Source organism: Chiloscyllium punctatum, chromosome 9 (assembly GCF_047496795.1).
Source record: "Chiloscyllium punctatum isolate Juve2018m chromosome 9, sChiPun1.3, whole genome shotgun sequence".
NCBI classification, from domain to species: Eukaryota; Metazoa; Chordata; class Chondrichthyes; order Orectolobiformes; family Hemiscylliidae; genus Chiloscyllium; species Chiloscyllium punctatum.
Genome location: NC_092747.1, coordinates 9,513,095 through 9,531,811, shown reverse-complemented (window position 1 = coordinate 9,531,811; position 18,717 = coordinate 9,513,095). Strand labels below are relative to the sequence as shown.

Sequence of the window (18,717 nt, the reverse complement as noted above, 5' to 3'; positions counted from 1 at the left end):
ACACAAGTTTAAATAAATATTACAATTGCAATAATTACAATGCAGAGAGATCTTAATATAAAAGAAGGACATTCAACCTTCCCTCCCCCAGCAATATCCTTTACAGATAGGAGTGATAGACAACCCAATGCACTTTCTTAAAATGACTTTCCCCAGCCCACCCACTTCAACTGCTGAGGCAGCTCAAGGCTTCTTCCCAGCTCAGAATACTTCTTTCCAATTTTAAAACAGCCTGGAAACTTCTACAAACAAAACATGAAAATGTTTTCTACAAAAAAGTGATTTTTCTTTTTTAAACTCTACTTTAACAACTTGAAAGGATTCAGAAAAGTTTTACAAGGATGTTGCTGGGGTTGGAAGGTTTCAGTTACAGGGAGGGGCTGAATAGGCTGGGGCTGTTTTCCCTGGATCATCAGAGGCTGAGAGGTTTAAAAATCATGAGGGGCATGGATAGAGTGAATAGACAAGGTCATTTCCACAGGGTAGGGGAGTCTAAAACTAGAGGACATAGGTTTAAGGTGAGGGGAGGAGGCCCAAGGGTCAACATTTTCACGGCGGGGGGGGGGGGGGGTGCATGTATGTAATGAGCTGCCAGAGGAAGTGGTAGAGGATGGTGCAATTACAGTATTTAAAAGGCATCTGGATGGGTATATGAATGGGAAGGGTTTAAGAGGGATTCAAGTCAATGCTGGTAAATGGGACTAGATTAATTTAGGATATCTGGTCAGCATGGATAAAAGTTGGACTGAAAAGGTCTGTTTCCTTGCTGTACATCTCTATGATCATCTCTGGAGCAGCTTGAACTTGTATAGCCTGGTCCAGAGGTAGGGACACCACCACTGAGCCACAGCAGCAGAACAAAACTGATGCAGGATAGCTTGTTCTCGATTAGACATATCTTCAAGAACATAAAAGACCTAGGAGCAGGAGTAGGCCATCTGGCACTTCCAGCCTGCTTCAATAAGATCATGGCTGAGCTTTTTATGGCTTCAGCTCTACTTACCTACCTGCTCACCATAACTCTTAATTCCTTTACCATTCAAAAAATTATCCTAGCTTTAAAAACATTTACTGAGGATCGCTCAGCTACTTTGCTGGCCACAGAATTCCATAGGTTCACAACCCTCTGGGTGAAAAAATTCCTTGTCAATTCAGTTCTAAATCTGCTCCCTCTGATTTTGCAGCTATGCCCTCTTATCCTAGTTTCACCTGCCAGTGGAAACATCCTCTCCACTTCTTTCTTATCTATTCCTTTCATAATTGTATACATGTTTCTAGGAGATTCACCCCATTTTTCTGATTTTCAATGAATTTAATCCCAGTCTACTCAGTCTCTCCTTATAAGCCTACCCCATCAACTGAGTGAACCTCCTCTGCACCCCCTCCAGTGCCAATACATCCTTTCTCAAGTTAAAAAAAAGACCAAAACTGCACACAGTAGTCCAGGTGTGGCCTCACCAGCAACATATACATCTGCAACATAACCTCCCTGCTTTTAAACTCAATCCCTTTAAACAATGGAAGGGCAAAATTCCATTTGCCTTCCTAATTGTTGTACCTACAGACCAACCTTCTGTTATTCATGCCCAAGGACACCCAGGTCCCTCTGCACAGCAGCATGCTGCAATTTCTTACTATTCAAGTAAGAGCCCTTTTTACTGTTACTCCTACCAAAATAGATAACTTCACATTTATTAACATTGTACTCCATCTGCCAGACTTTTTACCCACTCACCTAATCTATGTTCCTCTGCAAAGTTCCACAGTCCTCCGCACACTTTGCTCGGCCACTCCGTGTCATCTGCAAATTTAGACCCATTACATGCAGTCCCCACCTAAATCCTCCATGTAAATTGCGAATATTGCAGTCCCAACACCAACCTGAGGCACACTACTAGTTACTGATTGCCAACCAGAATAGCACTCATTTATCCCCACTCTGCTTCCTGTTGGTTAATCAACCCTCTAGCCATGCTAATACATTGCCTGTAATACCTTGCATCTTTATCTTATGCAGCAGCTTTTTGTGTAGCACCTTGTTGAATGCCTTTTGGAAATCTAGATACACCACATCTACTGGGTCCCCATTCTCCATCTTGCTTGTAACGTCTTCATAGAATTCCAAACGATTAGTGAAGCATGACCTGCCCTTCACGAACCCATGATTGCCCAATGGGACAATTTTTATTTAGATGCCTAATAATTTCTTCCTTGATAATAGACTCAAACATTTTCCCCACTACAGAGGTCAAGCGAACTGATCTATAGCTCCCCATCTTTTGTCTACCTCCCTTTTTAAACAGTGTGGTCACGTTTGCTGTTTGCCAACTGCTGGACCTGCCCTGGAGTTCTCGGATTTTGGGAAAATTCACATCAGTGCACTTGCTATTTTTCCTGCCATCTCATTTAGTACCCTGGGATCTATTCCCTCAGAGCCAGGAGACTGATTTACCCTTAGCTCCATTAGTGTGCCCAACGCTACATCTTTTGCGATCATGATTGTTTCTAGGTCCTCACCTACCTTCGCCTCTTTGGCAATTACTAGCACGTTATTGGTGTCCTCCCCTATGATGACTGACAATAACTGTTCAAAGCTTTGGCCATTTCCTCATATCCCACGACTAAATCCCCTTCCTCATCCTCTTAAAAAAAAAGATGAATGTTTACTTTGGCCACTCTTGTTTTATCAAAACCTTTGCTCTGTCTTTTATAGTCTGGGCTAGAATTTTCTCATCATCATCTCTTTCGTTATAGCCACAAAAAGAACTTTCTGTTGACCTTTAAAGCTTTCCCAAATCTTCCGGTTTCCTGCTGATCTTAGCCAATTTGTATGCCTTCTCTTTCAATTTTAAATGATGGACGTGCTGCCGGTGTTGGACTGGGGTGGACAAAAATTTAAAAAAAAAACACACTAGGTTATAATCCAACAGGTTTATTTGGAAACACTAGCTTTCGGAGCACTGCTCCTTAGTCAGGTCAGCTACCTGAAGGAGCAGGACTCCAAAAGCTTGTACTTCCAAATAAAACTGTTGGACTATAACCTGGTGTGAGATTTTTATACTTTTTCAATTAGATAGCATCCCTTATGTCCTTAGACACCCATGGCAGAATACCCCTTTTCTTACATTCCTTTCATCAAAATATACTTTTGTTGAGCACTTTGGAAAGTTGCTTTGCAAGTCTTCCACTGCTCATCAACTGTCTCACCATAAAGTTTGTCATTTCCAGTTTACTTTAGCCAACTCCTCCCTCATCCTATTGTAGTCTCCCTTGTTAAAGCACAGGACCCTGGTACTGGATTTTATCTTTGCACTTTAACTATATTCCAAAATCCAACCATACTGCGATTGCTCCTTCCAAGAGGATTCCTGACTATGAGATCATTAATTAGTTCTGTCTGCTTACACAGGACCAGATAGAGGATAGCTTGCTCTCTCGTCGGTGCCATTACATACTGTTCAAAAAAAACCTATCGTGGATACATTCAATGAACACCTCCTCAAGACTACCCTAACTGATCTGGTTCAACTAATTAACAAGGCCATAAATGACTTATCTTAAAAAAAGTATCACAGCTCTCCATCAGTAACAGTCTCCAAATAGAGGGACAACACCAAAGGTGAACTGTAAAGATTGCCAACTCTCTGCATAGGTGGTGACAGCTACAGAAGCATTGTCATGTGCTTTTATTTTTGTTATTAAAATGACAGTGCACATTACCATCCTCCACATTTATTTTAACACCTACCAGCCATCAGTAACCAAAGAAAGCTCTCCAAAAATACATCTGCACACTGCATTACCAGGCAAAGGTTAAAGGCCACTGTCATGTGTGGACTGACAGATCATTTGGCCCAACCAGGGCATCAGTTACTCAACAACCACCAACAGAAATTGGTGGAAAAACCTCAGCAGGTCTGGCAGCATCTGCTGACAGAAACCAGAGTGCTCGAGTTTTCTCAGCGATTTCTGTTGGTTGCAGCTCCAGCATCCAAAGTTCTTTGGCTTTTTCATCTGTTACTCATTTGTTGTAATTATTAAATCAAAAAAGTGTAAATAGACAACTGCATTCCCAATTAGCCACCCAATAAGCAACCAACACCATCTAACGTCAGATTAATGAGGTGGAAGGAGATGCGTATGTTCTATTTTTTGCAGCAACTTGCTATGAACTAGAAGCTGGTGAAAGCAAATTCAATAGCGACACAAAAAAAAATTTAAATGTATTCTTTCTTGTTTTAAGTGAGAAAGGAGAGAGTGGCCTGGTTTAACAGATCTTTCAAAGGGTTTATACAGGCAGGATAGACTGAATGGCTTCTATTTCGACAGAAGCAGAAAGTGTCTGGCCATGGAAGAAACAGGACTGAACAGGAACCACTTACAGCTATTCCTCAGCAATTTAATTCGAAGATGTGAGCTGATTACTCCTGTCAGCAGTGACGCTGCAGGCCTAACTTCAAACAGTCCTTCACAGGAGCAGCTGTTAGTGTTGCAATACTCCAGCCCACTCTGACTGTCAACATTTCAGACCTGTGTTCTCGCTATGTGCCAATCACAAACAAACAAACATTTTCACAGGGAAAGCCAGTTCATCCTTCAACACTAGCTATCAGTATTAATCCAGAACTAAGCAGCCACCTTATGTGTAAAATGCTTCTTCCACGTAATAGCAGGAGCTGACATTTCTGAACAACAAAAAAAAACAAGATGTTAGTCAAAGAATATTTCCTTTCATGTCAAGTGCAACCTGTTTGCTCAGTGACACTCCGTTTGGGTTCCTCCAGGACAACTCAGTTCCTAACCTCATTATGGCCTTAATCCAAATATGGACAACAGACCTTGTCTATTCACCCTGTCCATACCCCTCGTGTTTTCAATAAACCTCAAAAAAAGGTCACCCCTCAGCCTCCAACACTCCAGGCATAAATATAAGCCCTAGCCTCTTCAACCTCTCCATATAACTTAAACCCCTCCAGTCCCAGCAACATGCTTGTAAGTCCCTTCAGCATTCTCATGTTTAACAGCATCCTTCCCATAGAAGGACGACCAGAATTGAATGCAGTATTCTAAAAGTAGCCAAACCAACGTCCTGTACAGCTGCAATGTGACATCACAACTCTTATACCCAATGGTCTGCCCAAGGAAGGCAAGCACGCCGAAAGCCTTCTTCGCCATCCTGTTGCTAGGTCTGTTTGACAATACTCCACAGGGCCCTACCATTAACTGAGAAGCCCTGCCCTGATCTGCCTTTCCAAAGTACATCTGATTCAAGCCCACTCAGCCATTCAATAAAGTCGCAACCATTCTGATTACTTCACATCCGCATACGACCCCAATGCTACTTCACCCCTTTGTTCATGAAGAATCCATCTACCTCCACCCCCTCAGGGAAGAGAGTTAAACAATCAAACCTCAGGAAACATTTCGCCTTATCCATTTTAAATGGATGACTTTATTTTTTAAATAAAAATGGATTCCTACTTTCCCATAAAATAAAACAAAACATCTCCATATCCATTCTGTCAAGATCCATTGAGATCAAGTTGCCCTTTATTCTTTTAAACTACAGCATATACAGCCAAGCCTGTCCAATCTTTCTGGGGTGGCACAGTAGTTAGCACTGCTGCCTCAACTCCAGGAACCCAGGTTCACTTCCACCCTCGGGCAACTGTGTGTGGGGGTTTGCACATTCTCCCTGTGTCTGCGTGGGTTTCTTCCAGGTGCTCTGGTTTCCTCCCACAGTCCAAATGATGTGCAGCTTAGGCTGGAATTGCCCACATGATCCAGGGATGCATAGGCCAGGTAGAGTATCCATTTGAAATGCAGGGTTGCAGGAGAAGCAGGGGTAGGGGGAAAATGGGCCAAATGGCTTGCTTCCACACTTTAGGAATTCTATGAAGAAAGTTTGCTCATTCCAAATAAGCTTTCTAAAATTTTGCTAGCTGCTGCAGTGAGACTTTAAGCTTTGGTCTAGATTAATAGCCCAGTAACATTACCATTATCCTATTATTGTCCCCATGCATGGACTTGAACTTTCAACCCTCTGACACAAGAGGCAACAGGGCTATCCATTGAGCCATGGCTACTGTTGACATGTGACATCAATTCCTAGGTTCCACAAACATGAAAAAAAATCACAAGTGTAGAGAAAATTCTGATTGGAGCATTGCAAATCATTTTCCTTACTGATGGCAATCCAACTATCTTTGTGAGGATAGCACCAAGGCTTGAAATAGGAGAAGAAGGGGTAAGATATTTAAAGATGCCAAGCTTGGACTTGGACAATGAGAGATAGCAGAAAGGAGGGAAGACGGAAGAGCTTGAGGATTTCAATGAATGACATGTTAGATTGGGAGTAGAGAGAGAGTGTTGCCGGAAAAGCACAGCAGGTCAGGCATTCCTAATGAAGGGCTCTGGCCCAAAGCGTCAACTCCCCTCCTCCTCGGATGCTGCCTGACCTGCTGTGTTTTTCCAGCACCACACGCTTGACTGATACTCCAGCATCTGCTGACCTCACTGTCTCCCAATCTAACATGGAGAAAATCTTAAAAGGTTTTATTGTCTAACTGGAGACAAGTAGCAATATGTGAAGAGTACCTTACCATCAGTAACAGATTGGTATAGTTATCTAGGTTTTTCCATCTAGAATAGAATAACTGGTGGCTAATAACAAATGTTTCTCTTTCCGTTTTTTCCCCCAAGCAACCCGTTCGGAGACATTCCTGAAACAGGTGGGACCTGAACCTAGGCCTCTGAGCTCAGAGGTGGGGACACCACCATTGCAGCACAAGACCTCCATAATTCACATTTGGAAGCTTGCAGACTGACACCAAATCAATTCTGCAGGTAACCAGGAGACACAGTGATCCCAATTAACAGTTACTTCACTGCACACACAACACTAATTGAAGCATCATTACAGCAAGCTACTTAAACCAGCCCTTCAAAACAGCTGAATAGCTGACTCAGTCATTGATTGTGGGGTTGGTTTTAGTCTGGTAATGAGATAAACTTGAGTGGAGTGTTTGTGTGGGGCAATTTTTGGTGAGAACAAATGAACATCTCATCCCAGAAACAAAACAAGCTAATCTTACAGCCCATTGGGAGATAACAGAAGCTATTTCCTTATTCTCTTGGAAGGCTTATAAATCTGGAAGTTAATACCAAATCTACTGTTCAGCCAAAACTACTTTTACTTTAAAAGGTCACTGGGCTAGTAAACTGGAGGCTGAGGCTGAGGCTAAAGCCTTGGGGCCATTTTAAACATTGCAAAGCTTCACGTGAAGTCTAGTTACTGTTGTAACATTGGTAACAGAGCAGCCAATTCACACGTCAGAGATGCACAGCATGGAAACAGAACCGTTGGTCTAACTTATCCTTGCAACCAAATGTCCCAAATTAATCCAGTCCTACTTGCCAGCATTTGGCCCATATCCCTCTAAACCCTTCCTATTCATATACCCACCCAGATGCCTTTTATATGTTGTAATTGTACCAGCCTCCAACACTTCCTCGGGCAGCTCATTCCATAGACATACCATCCTCTGTGTGAAAAAAGTTGCCCCTTAGGTCCCTTTTATATCTATCTTTCTCCTTAAACCTATGAATTCTAGTTTTGGATTCCCCCATCTTGGGGAAGAGACCTTAGCTCTTACCCCTACCATGTCCCTCATGATTTTATAAACCACTAAAAAGATCACCCCCTCAGCCTCTGACACTCCAGGGAAAACAGCCCCAGTCTATCCAGCCTCTCCCTACAGCTCAAACCTTCCAACCCTGGGTTCCCCAAACAGTAGAGCAATAAGTGGGCAGCACGGTGGTTAGCACTGCTGCCTCACAGCACCAGAGACCCAGGTTCAATTCCCACCTCAGGCGACTGACTGTGTGGAGTTTGCACATTCTCCCCGTGTCTGCATGGGTTTCCTCCCACAATCCAAAGATGTGCAGGTTAGGTGAATTGGCTATGCGAAATTGCCCATAGTGTTAGGGGCAGGGTTAAATGTGGGGAATGGGTCTGGGTGGGTTGCGCTTCGGCAGGTTGGTGTGGACTTGTTGGGCCAAAGGACCTGTTTCCACAGTAAGTGATCAGATAACGTTTTAATAATTTCAGCTGACTATTAAATATTGACTAGGCTATCAGAAACACTCCACTTCAGCTCACATGGTCACATACTTACCTGACAAAAGTTCAATCCCAGCTCAGGGCACATACAAATAGAAAGTCAAGGCTGACACTCCATAACTTTCTAAATCAACCCGAGACATTGTTATACATTTCTGGAGTAAGTGGGACTTGAACCAAGGAATTATTAACCTTGAACCAGGAGAGAAACCACTGCTGCACCATTAGGGTACCACTCCATAATTACAAATGCTGTTTGTTAGAGAACATGTTAAACTGAGCTCTCATAGCATTCTTCCCTCATATCCCTCAACCAACACCACACACACACACAAAAAAAGTAGCTAATTATATCACATTGCTGTTTCATTCATAAAAGTGGTGGCACTATACAAATGCAGACATAACCGAAGCAGAGCTCCCCTCCCGGTCTCGTGTGTAGTAGGGAGCGAGGGATGTAATGACCGCTTGAAATGGTCGGACTGGAGCATTGGTCTAACGCCTCACTTGACAAGTGAGCTCTGCCAGAGCAGTGTTCACCAGGACCATGAGCTCTGGTCACTGGGAGGAAAAGTGGGACTTGTCAGCGTCATTTCTGACTCTAACTGGCCGAAGGCAAGGAGAACAAGTCTCGACAGTGGGAGGAGATGGATAAATAATGTTTCAAAATGAACCAGCAGCACGTATCTTATTGCTACAAGGATGGAGACGACGGCCCCACACAGTGTTAAACCCACATCCTACCAGTATGAAGGAACAGTCGCCAATATTGACATTAAACACTGAACCTGTCGTCCCTGGCTTTATCCGGTCTCAGGAACGACCAGGGGAATAATCAATGCCACACCATCAGATTATTAAACGCAACAGCTGTATTGACTCAAACCCCATGATAATAATCAATGCACCGAAATCAGCGGGAGCCCCGGCCAAAAATACATTCTGGGAACTCACCAAATTGTTGCAACAAGCGTCTCCCAGCGATGCCGAGATACAAGCAACCAGCAAATGCAGGGAGGAAAAAAAAAACCCAGAGGAAATGAAACGCCGTTCTGCAGCCGGTGTTAACACAAGGAGCACTCTACCAGCTCAGCATTAAATCAGATTTCAATCAATTAAAGCAGATCCCAAGAACCGGGCTCGCTTCTGAAATCGCTGCACGATATTTTCCCCCTCTTCTTCTCCCCCTAATGAACGAGTAAAGGAGGGGGTCCAGGCTTCTTAACATTCCTCCCAGAGTGAGCCGGGGGGGGTCACTGGCTGAGCTCCTGCTCTTCTGTCCAACGGGATTCCTCACTCTCTCTCTCTCATTGACAGCGTCTCGGTAGCTTAGAGACCAGGAGTCACTTCCACCCTCCAACACTGCCACCCTTGTTGGAAATAGCTAATCTCACCCACACCCCAAGGTCACAGTCTGAAACAAAGGAAGGGAGACACACTTGAATATTGGGAGGTTGCTCAATGTAACATTGCAAAAGGGTTTTGTGTTGTTTTTAAAGAAAACTCTCAAATCTTTTAATTCATGTCACTAAAGGTAAACCAAAGCATAGGTTTAAGATGAGAGGGAAAAGAGTCAGTGTCATAGGGATGTACAGCACAGAAACAGACCCTTCGGTCCAACTTGTCTATGTTCACCAGAATCTAGTCCCATTTAGAGTCATAGAGATGTACAACGTGGACCCTTCAGTCCAACCCGTCCATGCCAATCAGATATCCCAACCCAATCTAGTCGCATTTGGCCCATATCCCTCTAAACCCTTCCTATTCATATACCCATCCAGATGCCTTTTAAAGCTTGTAATTGTACCAGTCTCCACCACTTCCTCTGGCAGCTCATTCCATACACGTACCACCCTCTGTGTGAAGAAGGTGCCCCTTAGGTTTCTTTTATATCTTTCCCCTCTCACCCTAAACCTATGCCCTCTAGTTCTGGACTCCCCCACCCCAGGGAAAGGATTTTATTTATTTATCCTATCCATACTCCTCATAATTTTGTAGACCAGAATTGCACGCAATATTCCAACAGTGGCCTCACCAATGGCCTGTACAGCCACAACATGACCTCCCAACTCCTGTACTCAATGTTCTGACCAATAAAGGAAAGCGTACCAAACACCTTCTTCACTATCTTATCTATCTGCAACTCCACTTTCAAGGAGCTATGAACCTGTACTCCAAGGTCTCTTTGTTCAGCAACACTCCCTAGGACCTTACCATTAAGTGTATAAGTCCTGCTAAGAATTGATTTCCTAAATGCAGCACCTCGCATTTATCTGAATTAAACTCCATCTGCCACTTCTCAGCCCATTGGCCCATCTGATCAAGATCCTGTTGTAATCTGAGGTAACCTGCTTCATTGTCCACTACACCTCCAATTTTGGTGTCATCTGCAAACTTACTAACTTTACCTCTTATGCGCACATCCAAATCATTTATGTAAATGATATAAAGTAGAGGACCCAGCACCGATCCTTGTGGCACTCCACTGGTCACAGGCCTCCAGTCTGAAAAACAACCTTCCACCGCCACCCTCTGTCTTCTACCTTTGAGCCAATTCTGTATCCAAATGGCTAGTTCTCCCTGTATTCCATGAGATCTAACCTTGCTAATCAGTCTCCCATGGGGAACCTTGTCAAACGCCTTACTGAAGTCCAAATAGATCACATCTATCGCTCTGTCCTCATCAATCTTCTTTGTTACTTCTTCAAAAAACTTGATCAAATGTATGAGACATGATTTCCCATGCACAAAGCCATGTTGACTATCCACGTTAGCCAACCTCCAGTCCTCCGGCACCTCACCTGTGACTATCAATGATACAAATATTTCAGTAAAAGACCCAAAAATCACTTCCCTAGCCTCCCACAGAGTTCTCGGGTACACCTGACCAGGTCCTGGGGATGTATCCACCTTTATGCACTTCAAGACATCCAGCACAGACTTCCTCCTTTGTAATACGGGCACTTTTTTAGATGTCACCACCTATTTCCCTACAGTCTATATCTTCCATGTCCTTTTCCACGGTAAATACTGATGAAAAATACTTGTTTAGTATCTCTTCCATTTTCTACGGCTCCACACAAAGGCTGCCTTGCTGATCTTTGAGAGGACCTATTCACTCCCTAGTTACCCTTTTGTCCTTAATGTATTTGTGAAAATCCTTTGGATTCTCCTTAATTTGCCAGCACTTGACCCATATCCCTCTAAACCCTTCCTATTCATATACCAATTCAGATGCCTTTTAAATGCTGTAATTGTACCAGCCTCCACCACTTCCTCTGGCAGCTCATTCCATACACGCACCACCCTCTGTGTGAAAAAGTTCCCCCTTAGATCCCTTTCAAATCTTTCCCCTCTCACCCTAACCTTTTGCCCTCTAGTTCTGGACTCCCCCACCCCAGGGAATAGACCTTATCTATTTACCCTAACCATGCCTCTTATGATTTTGTAAACCTCTATAAGGTCGCCCGTCAGCCTCCGAACCTCCAGGGAAAGCAATTCCAGACTACTTAGCCTCTCCTTATAGCTCAAACCCTCCAACTCTGGCAACATCCTTGTAAATCTTTTCTGAACCCTTTCAAGTTTTACAACATCTTTTCTATAGCAGGGAGACCAGAATTACATGCAATATTCCAAAAGTGGCCTAACCAATGTCCTGTACAGCCGCAACAGAATCTCCCAACTCCTGTACTCAATGCTCTGACCAATAAAGACAAGCATACCAAAAGCATTCTTCACTATCCTATGTAACTGTGACTCCATTTTCAAGTAACCATGAACCTGTATTCCAAGGTCTCTTTGTTCAGCAACAATCCCCAGGACCTTACAATTAAATGTGTAAGTCCTGTCCTGATTTGACTTTCCAAAATGCAGCACCTCACATTTATCTGGATTAAACTCCATCTGCCACTCCTTGGCCCATTGACCCATCTGCTCATGCCCCTGAGGGGTAACTCTTTCATGCAGAGCGTGCTGCATCTATGGAATCATAGATTCTATGGATATACGAAACGAGCTGACAGGAGAAGTGGTCGTGGTGAGTATAATTACAACATTTAAAAGATATTTGGACAGGTATGTGGATAGGAAAGGTTTGGAGGGATATGGACCAAACACAGGCAAATGGGACTAGTTTGGTTTTAAGAAACTTGGTCAGCATGGATGAGTTGAGCTGAAGGGCCTGTTTCCATGTAAAATGCCTCTACGACTCTAAAGTCACTATAGACCCAGAGGGTTGCTCTCTTGTAAAAGGGAGGTGGCTGGTGGTGAGTTTAGCATTTCAGCTGAAAGGTGTAGGAATTGAACCCACACTGTTGGCATCACAATGCGTCGCAAACCAAGCACCCAAGCTCACCAAACCCCCAAATGTCTCTCTCCATGCTCTGGACTTTGTAAATATTAATTCATAGGGTTTGGGTATCACTGGCTAGGCCAACGTTTATTGCCCAGAGGATGAGTAAGACCAACAATATGGTGTGTGTTGAGTCACACGTGGGCCAGACCAGAGTTACCTTCCTTAAAGGACATTAATGAACCAGATGAGGTTTTTTTGACTAGCAATGACAGTTTAGTCGCCATCATGAGACTCTTAATTACAGTTGAGATTGTACAGGACCTTGGTGAGGCTTCTTCTGGAATACTGTGTGCAGCTCTGATTGCCCTGTTATGGGAAGGATGTTATTAAACTGGAGAGGGTTCAGAAAATATTCACCAGGATGTTACTGGGATTGGAGGATTTGAGATATCAAAATAGACTGGAAAGCCTGGGAGGTTGTGGGGGTGACCTTATAGTGGTTTATAAAATCATGAGAGGCATAGACAAGGCAAATAGCAGGGGTCTTTTCCTTAGAGTGGGGAAGTTCAAAACTAGGGGGCATATTTTTAAGGTGAGCAAAGAAAGATTTAAAAAGGACATGAGAGGAAACTTTCTTAAACAGAGAGTGGTTCATCTGTGGAATGAACTATCAAAGGGTGTGTTGGATGTGGTACTGTTACAACATTTAAAAAAAAAAGTGGATAAGTTCATGAATAGGAAAGGAGGGATATGGACCAAAAGCACAGGCAGGTGGGACTAGTTTAGTTCGGGAACATGGTCATCATGGACGAGTTAGACTGAAGGGTCTGTTTTCATGTTGTATGACTCTATGAATTCAAATTCCACCATCTGCCATGGCTGGATTTGAACCTGGGTCCCCAGAACATTAGTTGATTCTCTGGATTAATTGTATAGCAATAATACCAAAAAGCCATTGCCTCCCCAAACTAACACCACATTACTCTTGGCATATTCTATTGAGAATTGTAGGGTAGAGCTACACCAATAGAAATGTGCCAATTAACTTGGAGGCTTTAAAGCAAGCACATCATTCATGGTTTATAAGTGATTTCTTGGTGGTTCTCTAACTTTGATCTCTGTGCCTCCCCCCAACCTTATTATCATCTTCTATTTTATTTTCACCTTTTGTTCTTGTCCCCTCATCATGTTTGAAGATAAACACATGGATAATGACACTACCTTCATTTCTTCCTACAATCTGTGCAGACACAGATCCCTCAAACATCATCAGATCATTTATCTTCCAGTGATGTTTCTTGAGGAAACATTATTCATCAAGAATGTAACACAATTTTCAGCCCTAGAAACACTACTCTGTGGAAGCAGACCATTCAGCCCATTGAGTCCATACCAACACTCCGAAGAGCATCCCACCCGGACCCACCCCAACTCCCTAATCGTGTATTTCCCATGGCTAATCCACCTAGCCTGCACAGCCCTGGACCCCATAGGCAACATGTTGAAGGGCTTATGCCCAAAATGTCAACTCTCCTGCTCCTTGATCTTCTGTGCTTTTCCAGTACAACAGTTTTCAATGCAACATAGCATGACCAATCCAACTAATCTGTACATCTTTTGACTGTGGGAGCGCTGGGAGGAAACCCATGCAGACACAGGGAAAATTTGCAAAGTCTACACAGACAGTCACCCGAGGCTAGAATCGAACCTGGGTCCCTGGCACTGTGCGGGAGCAGTGTTAACCACTGAGCCATCATGCTGTCCCTGTTCTTTTCGTATTTACATGGCTGGTCCAGTTGACTTTCTGGTCATTGGTAACCCCCAGGATATTGATAGTGGGGGGATTCAGTAATGGTAAGCCATCAAGAGGTAATGGTTAGATTGTGTCTGGTTAGAAACGGGAATCGCCAGGCACTTTTGTGATGCAAATCTAACTTGCAAATTGTCAGCCTAAACCTGGGTTTTGTCCAGGTTTTGGAGCATTTGGACATGGGCTGCTTCAGTAACTGAGGAGTCACAAATGATGCTGAACATTGTACAGTTTCAGCGAATGTATGATGGAGGGAAAGTCATTGTTGAAGCAGCTGAAGATGGTTTGGCTGATTTGGACAAGCTCTGCAACTTTGGGAGTAATAAAACAGAAGCTCTTATTGTACCAGAAGAGATCTGACAAACAATGTAACGTGTTGTATTTGTGCCAAGGTTAATCAACCTCCAGGATTCCCATCAATGGAGCACGGAGCTGCTTAAAGAGGCTTGCTGCTTCTGAGGACATATGCTTAGTTCCAGACCAGCATTCTGTGCTGCTCGCTCTCCAGGCATCACAGAAGGCACAGCATGCTGTCCATTGCAAACCAATCTTTCAAAGTGTCACTGTAACAGACCAATTATTAACAATGGCTTTCTGATCCAGAAAGAGACTTTCTGAAGACTCAGGTGTGATCTACAGCCTGGTCATAGAATCCCTACAGTGCAGAGAGAGGCCATTCATCACATTGAGTCAGCACCAACCCTCCGAAGAGCATCCTACACTATTCCCATAACCCAGCATTTTCCATGGCTAACTCACCTAACCTTTACAACCCTGGACATTATGGGCAATTTAGCATAATCAATCCACCCTAACTTGCACATTGTTGAACTGTGGGAGGAAACCAGGGCACCCGAAGGAAACCCACACAGACGTGGGGAGAACGTGCAAACTCCACACAGAGTTGAGATTGAACTTGGGTCCTTGGTGCTATGAGGAAGCAGTGCTAACCACTGTGCCACCAGTCTGAGTTTGTGATCTCATTTGAAATGTGTAATACTCTTAATGGGCTTGTCAGTGCAGTTTTCCCTGGCTGAAGAATTAAGATCACGACATCACTGTCTCAAAATAAAGGACCATAATAATGAGGAACAACAAGAAATTTCCTTGCTCAGATGGATATGGATCTTTGGAATTCTCAGTCTAGGATGGCTGTGCAAGCTCAGTCAGTGAGTATATTCAAATTTGAGATCGACAGACAGATGGGTGTTGAGGAATACAGGTTTTCCAGAACTCTCTACTCAGATTTGGGCATGACTGGCAAGACCAACATTTGTTGCTCTAATTGCCCTTGAATGAAATGGCTTAAGGTGCCATTTGAGGGCTGTTGAGAGTCAACCACACTACCGTGGGTCTGGAGTAACCTATAGGTCAGACCAGATAAGGATGGCAGGTTTTATATTTGGAGTTGGGGACCACATTGTACGTTGTCAAAGTTTGCAGATGACACTAAGATGAGTGACAGATCAAAGTGTGCGCAGAGGACTGTGAAACTTTGCAGAGGAACATAGATTAAGTGAGTGGGCAAAGGTCTGGCAGATGGAGTACAATGTTAATAAATGTGAAGCCATCTATTTGGCAGGAGTAACAGTAAAATAGACTATTCCTTGAAAGGTAAAATGTTGCAGCATGCTGCTGTGCAGAGGGACCTGGGTGTCCTTGTGCATGAATCACAGAAGGTTGGTCTGTAAGTACAACAAGTAATTAGGAAGGCAAATGGAATTTTGTCCATCATTCCTAAAGGGATTGAGTTTAAAAGCAGAGAGGTTATGTTGCAGCTGTACAAGATGCTGGTGAGGCCACACCTGGACTACTGTGTACAGTTTTGGTCTCCTTACTTGAGAAAGGATGGACTGGCACTGGAGGGGGTGCAGAGGAGGTTCACTCAGTTGATTCCTGATTTAAGGGGGTTGTCTTATGAGGAGAGACTGAGTAGATTGGGATTATATTCATTGGAATTCAGAAGAATGAAGGGGGGATCTTATAGAAACATATTCTGAAGGGAATAGATGAGATAGAAGTAGAGAGGATGTTTGCACTGGTGGGTGAAACTGGGATAAGAGGGCATAACCTCAAGGTTAGGGGAAGCAGATTCAGGACTGAATTGAGGAGGAACTGCTTCACCCAGAGGGTTGTTAATATATGAAATTCCCCTGACACCACTTCAGTAAATGTTTTTAAAGCTAAGGTAGATTCTTTTGAACATTAAAGGAATTAAGGGTTACGGTAAGAACGAGGGTAAGTGGAGATGAGTCCAGGAAAAGATCAGCCGTGCCTTATTGAGTGGTGGAGCAGGCTTGAGGGGCTGGATTGGAGAGTGTGGTGCTGGAAAAGCACAGCAGGCCAGGCAGCATCTGAGGAGCAGGCGAGTCGACATTTTGGGCATAATCCCTTCATCAGGAGGATTCCAGCATCTGCAGTCCTCACTTTATCCCAGTTGAAGGGCGAGATGGCATACTCCTGCTCTGAGTTCTCATGTTCTTATGTTTCCTTCCCAGAAGTCATCCGATGGGTTTTTACGACAGTTTGTGATAACTTCCTGGGCACCATTACTGTGGCTGGCTTTAGCTCTACATGGTCCTGAAGCATCTAAACCTCTGGATTACTGGCCCAATGGTATTCCCAGCTGGAAAGCTTCTGTTGAGACCTTAATGTGTCTTTCTTCATTTGACTCCACACATACTGAGGCCTGTGTCTTTGGCTCACTGTCGATATGCTTTCTGATTCCTTTTGATGACTCGTCCATGAAGCACCTTGGGGTTGCTGCTATGGAAACCGCCCAACCCTAATGCAAGACTCAGAGTTGACATGTGAGGAAGCACATATCCTCATGATCGAGTTGTTCAGATCTGAAGCAGCGGGAATAGATTCACTAATAATTTGCAAAAAAGAATTGAATGGGAAACATGGGCAGGAGACTGGAGAATAAAGACAGTGTGTTTACATGGATAACTCTTTCAGGGACAAGGAGAAAGGGAGGACTGCGGACACTGAAAGGTCAGAGTCAAAAGTGTGGTGCTGAAAGAGCACAGCAGTTCAGGGTGCAGCCGAGAGGCAGGAGAGTCGACATTTCAGGGATAAGCCCTTCATCAGGAATGTATGATGGGCTGAATGGCCTCTTTCTGCACTGTGTTCCTGAGATAGGGTGGGGTGTAGTATGAGGAAAGACTATGCATCTCTCCACAGGAGTTAACAGGAATGAGATGAGATCTTACTGAGACATTGCAAGCATGCAATAGGCTGGATGATAAGGAGATGCAATCCCTTGCATTGGCGAGTCCAGGATATGGGGATGCAGTTTTAAGATAAGGATTCCACATTTGAAGTGGAGATTAGGAGAATTGTTTTCTCTCAGAGGCTGATGAGTCAATGAAACAGTGAAGGTGGGATCATTGGGCACTTGCAAAACATCAGTAGATAGACTCCTTGGTTAGTCAAGAAGCTGAGGGTATCAGGGTAAGAGGGAATGCAGATTTGGGGCCATGGTCTTATTGAATGACCCATTCCTGCTCTGATTCATATATTTGCAAAAGCATTTGAAGAGAGCAGAAGAAATGTCTTTTCACAAACAGTTTTGAGGTTCTAGAATTGGTAGCAAAATCAGACAGCATAACAATGGAATTGGTCAGAGACATGAAATAAAAGGGGGACAAGTTAGGGTTCAAGTGTTTAGGATGACAGTTCAGACATAGAAGACACCAACACAGATAGAGTGGACGAGATGGGTGACCGTTTAGAACTGAGATGAGGAGGAATTTCTTCAGCCAGAATCTGTGGAACCTATGGCTGCAGAAGGGTGTGGAGGCCAAACCATTGTGTGTATTTAAGAAAGAGATAGCTAGGTTCTTGGTTAGTAATGGGGTCAAGGGTTACAGGGAGAAGACAGGAGAATAGGGTTTAGAAACATTGCCATAATCAAATGATGGAACTTACTTGATGGGCCAAATAGCTTAATTCTGCTCCTATATCTGCGGTACATTTCTGAGCAATTACAGACTTAAGCAGCAGGGAAAGGCTTAATGCAAAATGTTTGAAGGAGTCAACATTAATCAAGTTTAATGAAGAATTTCTGAATAAACACCTTGGACTGAAACATGTTGAAGATAACTAGAAATTGGAGAGTAACGCTGAATCCTATTGGGCAAAGAAGGAAATGATGAATTAGTGCAATATTTCCCTCAATATTACAGTGAAAAGGATGTGAATGTGTTGGAAACAGTTTAGTAAAGGTCTCTTTGACTGTGGCCAGGTTGTCTTATGAGGAAAGGTTGGACAACCTAACCTTGTCTCCATTGGAACTTGGAATAGGAAAAGGCAACTTCACTGGAACATACAAGATCCTCTAAGGGAGTTAGCCAGGGTAACCTTTAGAAAGGAATTTTCCTCTTGTGAGGACAGCTACAACTAATGGTTATAGTTTTTAACTTAACGCTCCTCCATTTAAAACAGAAAGGAGGTAAATCTTTTTTTTCTCTCAGACAGTCATGAGCC

At 43.6% G+C, this 18,717-nt stretch overlaps 1 protein-coding gene across 1 annotated transcript in view; it reads right to left on the bottom strand.

Moving 5' to 3' along the window:
* The window catches only part of myo7aa (myosin VIIAa), a 268,705-nt gene extending 259,275 nt beyond the window's left edge, over positions 1-9,430 (bottom strand). The window contains exon 1 of the mRNA XM_072576845.1: positions 9,077-9,430. The gene's annotated coding sequence lies outside the window, so the exon portion shown is untranslated. The remainder of the gene's footprint in view (positions 1-9,076) is intronic.
* Between the last annotated feature and the right edge of the window lie 9,287 nt (positions 9,431-18,717).